The sequence below is a fragment of the Lynx canadensis genome, chromosome A1, assembly GCF_007474595.2.
Source record: "Lynx canadensis isolate LIC74 chromosome A1, mLynCan4.pri.v2, whole genome shotgun sequence".
NCBI classification, from domain to species: domain Eukaryota; kingdom Metazoa; phylum Chordata; class Mammalia; order Carnivora; family Felidae; genus Lynx; species Lynx canadensis.
In genome coordinates this window covers 76,809,703-76,820,626 of record NC_044303.2, presented here as the reverse complement: position 1 = coordinate 76,820,626, position 10,924 = coordinate 76,809,703, and positions in this window count along the sequence as shown.

The window sequence follows — 10,924 nt, the reverse complement described above, 5'->3', positions numbered from 1 at the left end:
TGTGGTCTGGGATGTTTCCCCTGAGAAGGGGAGTTTGAAACTGAGGTATAAATGACCAGAATGAAGTGGTCCTGCCACGTTGGGGTTCCAGAATGCTCCATGCAAAGCAATAGTGAATGCAAAGCGTCTTGGGGGCGTGACTTTGCCATAGTCAAGGGACAGATGGGTCTGGAGAGTCATGGGTAAGAGACTCTGGAGGTAAGCTGATGTCAGGCCCTCATGTTCCTTGTGTCTTCAAAGGAAGATAAACTAAGGCCATTTTTTTTTTCCCTAGAGAGAAAGACAGGCTAAATTCAACCACTCACCCACCCACCCACCCATCTCTGGGAGCTTTCTCAAGGCTGGTTTCCGGGACTGGGGAATGGTGAGAAAATGGTAAATGGCGCCTGACCCTGAAAAGGCCTCTTTTCTGGATGAGAAAGAAAAATGAAAGGCAAAGTCGGGTCACAAGGAACATGACTACACCAGCTGGGCTGCGTTTGGGCAAACTAATACCATTACACTAATTATTTCCCATGAAGAAAGGAAGAGACTTTGAACAGCTAGCAACACCTTGACACTATGTCATATTTTTTAACCAAATCGAAGGTGCCTTCTATAGCAGGTGGTTACACGATGTGGGGCAGCAGGTCTCAAATTTCTGCCCGACAGAGTCACATGGAGGGTGTGTTAAAACACAGACTATAGAGGTAGGCCGCCTCTGGGCTGGGCTCCACCTCCAAAAGTTTTGATTCAGTAGGGCTGAGGTGGGAACCGAGAATCTGCATTTATCAGAAGTTCCCAGGTGCTGCTGCTTCTGTGGGCCCAGAGGTCTCACTTGGGGAACCACTAGTGTGGAGTAAGCCTCAATGCGTTCATATCAATCCCCTGGTGGCGGGGGTGGGGGGGGGGAGGTTTGGTCTGGGTTGAAGAATGCCTGATGGCCTATTACTGGCTAGAAACCAAGCTCTTCTAAATGCACCTGCCGATAGATTCGGTAGGACCCCCGCGAGCGTTGCATTCAAGAGCATCTTGAGTGGGAAGTGAGTTATGATGAACTTCAAGCTCTCCTCTCGGGGGAGTAGGGGTGGGAGGGGAGAAGGCGGTGACGGGGATTTCTCAGATACTGCTCTTTAGGGAAAACGAGTCTTAACTTTTAAAGCTCCTCAGTCTGATACAATTCAAAGTTTCACTTTCACTAAATCACAGCAGCATTTTCATTTTTAGGTCTGGGATTTAGATCCACTCCACTCTTGACCAAACCACTAAACCCAGAAGCATATTTTTCCTTTTCCCTGCACAATGGCGGTATTTTAATCACTTTGTTTTTGTGTGAAAGCTGGGTGAAATATTTTGCATGAATAATTATAATTATGTAGACTCTACTGCAAATTTTTTGTGCTAAGTAAAATGGTTTTTACTCTAAGGACTTTAAAAGTACTTGGCAAGCATACTAAATACTGTCGTGTGTCGTATTACAATAGCATATAGTTTTAAATTTGCAAGTAATGTGTAGATGAGAAGAATGCTATTCACATTGCATATTTCCCATTCTAATAGATTTATATTTAATGTGAAGAACTGACACACACCGTGAACAAAAAAGCAAGTTTTCTTTGTATTGGAGAATAGATGCATCTTATGCCGAAGGAGAATTAAAAAAAAAAAAAAAAAAAAAAGACCAAAGGAAGGGAAAGATGGGGTCCAAACCGTGTACTTGAAATTCCTTATTCTGATTAAGAGTACAGGATAGGGGCGCCTGGGTGGCTCAGTCACTTAGGTGTCCAACTCTTGATTTCTCACGGTTCATGAGGTCGAGTCCCATGGCTCGCTCCGTGCTGACAATGTGGAAACTGCTTGCGATTCTCTCTCTCTCCCTCTCCCTCTGCCCCTCCCCCACTCTCTCTCTCTCTCTCACTTTCTCAAAGTAAATTAAAAAACTTGAAAAAAATTATAGGATACTCCCTAGGATATTTTATACTTTTATTAGACAATATCTAAACATACGCATCATTTACTAAAAGGGTATATTTAGCCACTTACCTAGTTATTCTGCTTAATATTCTACTAAATTCTTACACATAGTATTTCACCAACAGGCTCTTGTTTGCTAGCTCCTGTACATTGTTGAATTAAATTACTTCATTTACATACTGAATTAAATTATAGAAGAAAATAGGAACCATTTTAGCCGGATGTCTGTTTCCCAGGGGGCTCGTTCTCTTGTGGGACTGCCATGTTTTTATTCTCACCTGCCCTCTGCTCCCACTGATAGGTGCTGTATACTCAAGGTTACAAACTGACTCCGAGTGGTTACATTTCTGTTTGTGGTCGAGGCAGCTGGGGATATAGTTTTGGGGCCTTCATTTTATAGTTTTGGGGTAGTTTCCACCTCGTTACGCCTGGTGCACTGGTCACGTCTTTGTGTAGATACGGCCCTGAACTTCCAGTCAGTTGATGTCTAGATGTGTTCATCTTTCACAATGCAGACTAATCGATGAACTTTGCGTACTTTTTTCCTTATTGGTTAATGAATACACACTGGTACGTTTTCAGACTTCTTCCTGTATCCCCAGGCAGCTTCCCTTACAATGTAGGCAACTTGTTAAAAATAAGGGGTGCACTTTCTTATTTTCCACTGGACATGAACAATTTCCATCGAGGGCCTCTCACAGTTTCACAGCTCCAGTGTCTTCTCATCTCACACCACTCTTATTTTGTGTTCATATAGAAGGAAGAACCTAATTCTGATTTACAAGTTAGAGGCCTAAAAATTTTGCTCTGTTCAATTCAACTTCTACCCAAACTCCCATTTTTACCCCCACTATCCCGCTTTCCCAGCACAGTTCAAGTCCCATTTTCTCTGATTCTTGGGTAGGTATTGCTTTTTCTTTTATCTTAGTTAAAAAGTAAGTGGAGTGACGGAAAGAAAGAAAAAAAAAAGAGAAGAAAAGAAAAGAGAAGAAAAGAAGGAAGGTAGGAAGGAAGGAAGAGAGGGAGGAAAGGGGGGAAGGAGGGAGGAAGGAAAGAAGGAAGGAAGGAAGGAAGGAAGGAAGGAAGGAAGGAAGGAAATAAAGGAAAGAAAATTGACCAAGTGTCTTATGACTTGGGCCATTTAAAAATCTTGTGCTAAATTTCCCTTGAAAAGCTTTCTGTGATTGGATTCTAATTTCGGTTAGTTTTACAGACCTAAAGAGACGTGAATAAACCCAAAACTCCAACATGCTAGAATATCAGTTTTGCTCCTTTGTTTTATTTTTTGCATAAACTTATCCAATACAGGGAGTAACATCAGCAAAACTTTCAAATCAATAGAGCTCTACCTACAGGGAATAGTGTATGTTTCTCATGAACGCGGCAGCAAATAAAAGTTCGTTTTTAGCAGGTTTTAAATCCTTAATTATAAGCTAAGTGTTGCCTGGATGGGAATGTTAAGGTTTAATTGAAGTCTATATTTTGGTTTACTGATTTAAAATCTTTGCGTCACTAAGTATGAGCCTTCGAAAGGACCTAAATAAAATCCTACTATGCAACTTATTTACATTTTCATATTTATTATAAATCTCCAGGCAGGAAAAAAAACCCCAAAAAACAACAGGTGTGAGTTAATTTATTTCACATTTTAGTCCTGTGACAAGCATTTAGTTAAAAAAATTTTTTTTCCTTTCTGATATTTAGTCATTTTTCTCCCCCTCCACCCTCCCCGGTGTTCTTGAGAACTCATTGACATACATCACTGTGTGAGAGACATACAGCGGATGGTCTGATTTGCATCTGTTGTGAAATAAAGACCACGGTAGGCTCAGCTAATACTGTATCTGTCTTCTCACCGGCACAATAAAAAGGAAAGAAAGAAGAAAAGAATAAAGGGAATAAATGTTCTCCTTGTGCTGAGAAATCTCAGGATCTGCCTTCTTAACTCCTCACCTGGATACCACACAGCAGGCTTCACTACAGGCACCATGTTGGAAATGGCTTCCCTAGTACGTGCTTATCTTATAACCGGAAGTTTGCACCTTTTGACCACCTTCCTTCACTTCTTCCTGCCTCACGAGTCTGATCTCTAAAAAAAGTTTCTTTATTAAAGGTTTATTAGATTGTTTCATATTATTGATCCAAAGCATATGGAAAAAATAGGAGTCCTTGTACGTGAAATGGTACTTTGTAGGTTAGGGATTATTCTATCACATTCTTGATATTGACAGATTGAGACTTTTTCAACTTTAAATATATATTATCATGGAATTCTTCTCCATAACATGTTTTATCCATCATATTCATTAACAACTGATTGTAGACGGGAAAAAGCAAACAAAATTTGCTTTTTTTTTTTTTTCAAAGTACCTCAGAAAGATAAATACACAAAGGGAAATATATTTTAACTTTCACTTCTAATTACTTAAGTTTTAGGCTTCTAAAAGACCAGTAGGTATTTCCGTCTAAATAATTCTCATTTGTTGAATCTACTCATGCAAAATGAGTTAAGAAATGAGATCTTGTTTTGTCTTTCTTTTCTCCTGAGACAAATCTTTTTTTTAGGATTCCACAATCTGGCATCTCAGAAAATATAAGATCTACAAAATTTCTTTGTAATGAATTGTGGGTCATGGTGGAGCTTACACCGTACAAGGGAACTGGCACCTTGCCTGGGTGACCGTCACTGGCAAAGATATTGATATGCCTCTAGATCATGTTTAGGGAGTAGTTTTCTATTACAGTTGGGTTTGTTCCTAGATTTTAATCAAATATGCTATTCTTCTGAGTCCATTCTATTAAAAAATTGAATTGCGATAGAATTGTTTCCCACTGAGATAGAAACCCATTAAAAGTACGAAAATATTTGAAAAGCCTTGATAGCCTAGCCCTGGCCATCTCTCTCCCCTTTTAATAGGTAACAGAAATAACTATACAATTAAAAACAGTTTGATGGCAACCAAATTTTGTTGTAATGAACTCGTAGGAAATCTCCTATGTTTGTGTAGTAAAGTGTGTTGATAGTGATTAATATATTCTGATATAAAAAGGTAGAAACATCCAGATAAACTAACCAGATGAAACAAATTTTTGACTGCATACTGTCCCATTAAATGAAACAGAACTCTAAAAGAGCAAACGTTATGTAAGTTTTATGGTCACACTATTAAAGACAATTGGGGCAAACCCTGTGGAATGCATTGGGTCCAGTGAAAAGTAGAATAACACCTCTCTTAAATTGCAGAGCAGTTAGAACATGTTATTCCAGTCAAATCATCTCATTTTACTTGGCAGCTTCTTAGAAGTTTGAATAAGTTGCCGTAGTTTATTAAACCAAATGAGTTGCTGAAGAATGTTAGACTCCGAGATTGTGGACAGATAGCAAGTTTCAAGGTGTGTACTTGTCTCTTTCCTGTGGACAAGTCATGTCAGAACCGTGATACTGTCCAATACATGGGGGCGCCATCAAGGGCTTTTCCTCCCCATGAAGTGTAATTTCTGTAAAACTGTGTCAGCTGAAGCATACAGCTAGAAACTTACGTTCCCCTTTCTCCCGCCACGCAAAATTCCCAGGTACGTACATATTAACTTTGCAATCAGCGCCAACGTTATCAAAAACAAATGCATCAGCAAAGGTAGCTAATGGAGCACTGCATGGGGGCGGGTTTATTTTGTGCTTTGATATTATTTACTTATTTACTTTTATTTTAAGAAGGCACCTTGAACTCTGAGACCCATGTATCTTTTCTTCAGATCAACTCTTGGTCTCATTTTCTAATTTTCCCTGTGCTCCTGTCTTCCTCTGTTTAATGGTAGACTTTTCCTGGCCTCTTATGTGGTAACTTCAGTGCTGTAGGACAATTTGGAGCAGTATTCAGTTTGTAAGGGTCTTTATGATTTTTAATGGGCTAGACGGGTGCATAGTCATAAGACTTAGTAAAACAACTGGCAGGAAAAATTAGGATTTTTCAGGGAGATTAATGACCATTAGGATTTTTCTTTGGATGGCCCCACCACTGTGCCTCTGGCCTTAATCAAAGCCAAGTGAAAACTTTGAGCCAATGTCTAGAATCAGTCTTGGTGCATTTATAACGTGGCTGGAAAAAATTCTAACAGTTTTGAGTCTCGGCTGCTTCTGATGATTGAGTTTTTCATTCATCATTCATTTAATAAACACACCTGTGGTGTGCCGGGGGTAGGACACAAAGAAACGTAAAATCCAGAATTGTCCTCTAGCATCTGTTAGATGGCAAAGAGGGACAGAGGTAGACCCACACGAGTACCTCACGACGTGACAAGGGAAGATAGCACATAATAGTGGTTCCAAAGGGGATGATCAGTTTTTCTTGAGAGAAGAGAGGTTTTTACAGAGTGGGAGGTTTCTGTGGGATGAATAGGAGTTCTCCATGGTGACTGGCCGGACAGTGGTTTCAAATGGAGAAAAGGCTTTAAACATGGGTTAAAGCAGAAAGCAGCCCAATGTGCTCCGAAACTATTTGTGGCCTGATGGGGCTGAAGTGTGGGGCACAAGGTCAGGGATCCTGTAAGGCAGATGGCACCAGATGAACTTGGAGAAAGAGACGCTGGACCAGCCCAAGCACTTCTTGCCGGGGGGAAGCAGTGTGGCGGGCTGGACGACTGAAGGGGATCACAGCTGACTGTCACGTGGCCGTATTTATGGTTTTGGAGAATTGTTTGCACAGCAGAGGACGGTGAATGGGAGAGTCTAAGGCAAAGACGGGAGGTGCCCGAGGAGGAAAGAAATGACCCCAGAGAAAGACGAGCTGCAGTTGCCCGGAGTCGCCTGAGCGCTGGCTTGCTGCAGTGGTAGATCCGTGGGAGCTGAGACTCGTGGGAGCCGAGACTCCCGGGAGAGGTGCAGCCTTCGATCGGTAGACAAGCAGCCCCGCTGGCCAGGCCAGATTGAAAAGGCCACGCTGGACTGTGACCGTTATTCGGATGGGTCAGCCCAGCTTGGCTGCATTCTGTATCATGTTTCTGACACAGGAGTGTCCAAGAAACAAGAACACTGGTATAGGATGCGTGAAGGAGGATGAACACTTGGGGGAGTAGGGCACGAACAAAATTAGTTTGGCGGATCTGAAAGGACTTTGTAAAATGTAACTATACAAGTACTCAATGGTGCTATTATCTTCCATGTGCTGGTAGAGCTGGGGTAATAGTCCCAGGCGCAGGAGGGACAGATATCTTTGTCCTATTCTGCAGCCACAGAACTGAAACCTGAACAAAGCCGTGGTGTCATAAATGTGTCATCGCAAAGCATGCGTCTTGCCAATCATGGGGCATAAGCTTCACCTCCGTGTATAAAGGACGTCAAAAATTGAATATTTTGGGAAATTTCCATCCAATGCCACCAACTTTTCTGGAGCCCCTGCTATGTCTTGAAATAGACATCCAATAGTGAACAAGACCGAGCCCCTTTTTTCTTCAAGGAGGAAACCATGGGTTAGTGGGAATTTCAAGTACGTGCTCCAAGAGGAAAGACCCGATGCGAGCTGACTATGGGGCACTTGGGGAGCACGCAGCCTGCCCTACGGGTCGCAGAAGGAAGTCATGTCTAAGCCGAGACCTGAGGCGAGGCAGGGACTGGGCAAGTAAAACAAGGTGTCCGTTTGGAGCAGAGGACAAACGTGCAAATCCTGGAGAACGTTTCTGTGTTGGAGCGCAGTACCCCGGGAGCACACTGTCAGGAAAAGGAGCCCAGGTAACCGCACGGGTGTCTCACAGAACTCGTTAGCATGTCTCTGACAGGTCACTCGGTGCAGGCTGGGATGTGGTTTGGAGGAAGCCCAGACTGCACAAAGAAAAAGTTACCCGAGAAATGAGAGTGTCTTGTGCAAAGGACAGTGGAAATTGGTAGAAGTGGTTTGAGCCGAGGGATTTTTTTAGGCCGTAGCATTGGCAACACGTGGGATGGGCTGGCTGTCGGGTGGAGATTAAGGGAGGGAGGAGGCAGACCTGCCAGGTCTGACTTGTGCACCCGGGTATAAGGATATTCAATGAACCAGAGCGTAGCTGTGAATGCACCGCAAATCACCGTTTCGCGTTACATTTTGTTGTACGTTTTCATAGATTTCTTTATGTCTGTTGCACAGGTGATATAATCAAACACCCTACCTTGTTCTCCAAAAGGAAAGAAACAACACCCAAGTAGTAGCACAGGGCTATGGAAACAGAACATATTGTTCCATTCACAAGGCAGAATGCCACAGGGGGAGCAGGTCTGGCAGAGGTTACAGAGGGTTCAGGTGTTGAGGCGATGGTGTCGGTGGGACAGGGGAGCAGTCTGCAGTAGGTAGGTAGTATGGAAACTGGGGCTAGAGAAAGAGAGAAGGAGATGAGAGAGAAGCGGGGTGGGGGGGGGAAGAGAGAGAGATGTCTAGACAGGACACGTAGTGGGTGATGATGCTTAAGCCTACAAGATCAGGTAAGATTGATCTCATATTCAGATCATCAGCAAAACAATATTGATGTTGAACATGAAAGATTCTATACCAAACTGGTGCCATCTAGAAACTTAAGGGAGGTAAGGCATGCAGTTTGAAGACTGAAACTTGTATGAATGACCTTCAGGCTCTTTGGACTGTCTGACTCTATCATACCAATCATTTGAACCTCTTAAAAAATAAAGTCTCTTGATTTCATTTGCCAGTAGTGTTCGACTTTCCCATTGGACTTTAGCTCCCTGGTAAACCTCTATATATTTTTAAGTTTCTATAGCGTCCCAATGCCATAATGCTAGATTATCAATGTCTGTTAGGGGTCAATACTTGATTCCTACTTTCTTTTTCTTTTTTTAATTTTTTAAAATGTTTATTTATTTTTGAGAGAGACAGAGACAGAATGCAAGTGGGTTAGGGGCAGAGAGAGAGGGAGACACAAAATCCGAAGCAGGCTTCAAACCGTCAGCACAGAGCCCGACGTGGGGTTCGAACCCACAGAGCTGTGAGATCATGACCTGAGCCGAAGTCAGACGCTCAACCGACTGACCCCCCAGGCGCCCTATGATTCCTACTTTCTTAAAAAGATATTTGAATGTTTTAAACTTGCTGATCTTGTAGAACTAGCTTTCTCATATTTTCCCATAAATAACCCATTGTCAATGGAAGGAGGTTTCCTTTTCTGGTGGAAAAAAAAATCAGTATATTTGAAAACACACTATTTTTTAAAATTTATTTTTGAGAGAGTGTGCATGTTGGGGGAGGTGCAGAGAAAAAAAGGGGGACAGAGGATTTGAAGTGGGGTCAGCAGTGAGGCCAATGCGGAGCTTGAACTCATGAGTCACGAAAACGTGACCTGAGCCAAAGTCGGACGCTGAATGGACTGAGCCATCCAGGTGCCCTGAAAATACACTATTTTTGATCTATACATAATTTTTTTCTTTTGCTGAAATAGTATCACACAATCACACAAAACTTATACTAAAACCTCCACAATTCTATATTTTACTGTTATACTCTGAAATGTATTTCAGTCATTTGAATTACAAAATAATATATGCTATTTTAGCAACTGCACGAGATGTCCTAGGTATAAAATAAAACAACCTCCACATCCCCTTTTCCAGTGTTAACCTTTTGTGGGAAACAATTGTTGTGTACTTTTCCATCTTTCGAATATAAATTACGTACGAGCATGCCCAAAGGTTTGTTTTTGTTTGTTGTTTGTTTTACAAAACATTATGGGTATGATATTCTGAAATTTATTATTTTTCCAGAATAATTTTATCACAGATTCCTTCTGAGTAAGTATGTATAGGTCTATCTTAATCTTTAAGTGCCCAAATAGTGTTCCAGAAGTACACATCATAATTTAAACAATAAAATTCTAGTGATGGTTCTTGGGTTGTTTTCAGTTTGCAACTGTTAGCAACAACGCTGAAATGAGCCAACTGATTCGTATAAAATGATGACAAAGTTCTTTTGCTTTTGTAGGGTGAAATAAGCAAATAAATAAGAAAGAGACAAATGATTAACATATATATAGGAAGAAGGCAAAATAGGACTTGTTACAGCAGAAGAAAGGCCAATGACTAATACATGTATGGAGACGTTCACATCATTAGTAGTCAGGGAAATGCAATGAAATATACAAACAAAACGCATAAAAACAAATATGAAAACAAAACCCCCCTACAACATACTAATTTTCACTCATCGTATCGGCAAAGGCTGTGTACGTTCATGCTATCCGGCGGTGGGATTGTGAATTCTCTTACATTTTTAAGAAAGCATTTGTCAGTATTTAACAAAATTAAACATGCACAAACCATATGACTCAACAATCCTACTCTTGGAAATTAAATTGGGCTATTTTTAGAGAATACCTGGAAACATTTGGTAAATGGGTGATGTGGTGAAAATTTTCCCAGCCATCTCTATTGATAAAAATAAAGCAAATATAAGAAGCTATTACAGGGCAATTGGGAAGGGAAGCAGTGAGCAATTACCCTCATACATTAACATTTCTCCTACCCTGCATATATTTCCTCATAGTGTTTAATGACTTCTTTTGAAAAAAATAATTTGATATGTACTGGTGTTTTCTAATCTGCTCAAAATGCATGCATGAAGGGCATAAATAATTTTTAAACCAACCAATTAAGTCTTATCCCAGGTTAAGAGACATGTGAATCTCGTTCAGTCACTCATAAAAATGCTGCACATGAGGCCTCACGGGGGTTCTGGTTCTCCAGAGTGAAGGAGGGGGCTGGTTCTCTATGCCCAGCCTGTGGCTCTGAATTTATTTGCAACCTGAGTCTTAAATGGGATGTTAAATAAATCAGAGGACACTGTCTGATGTTAGGAAGAAGTGGCAGGTTGGGAGCTCAGAGCAACATGGGTGTTTGGAAAGGCCTGGTTGGGAGGGCCCCTGCCTGAGGGATGTGTTCAAGGGGATGGGCTAATTCTAGGGCTTTGCCAGCTGCAGGGAATAAAAGGAAGTCCAGTCA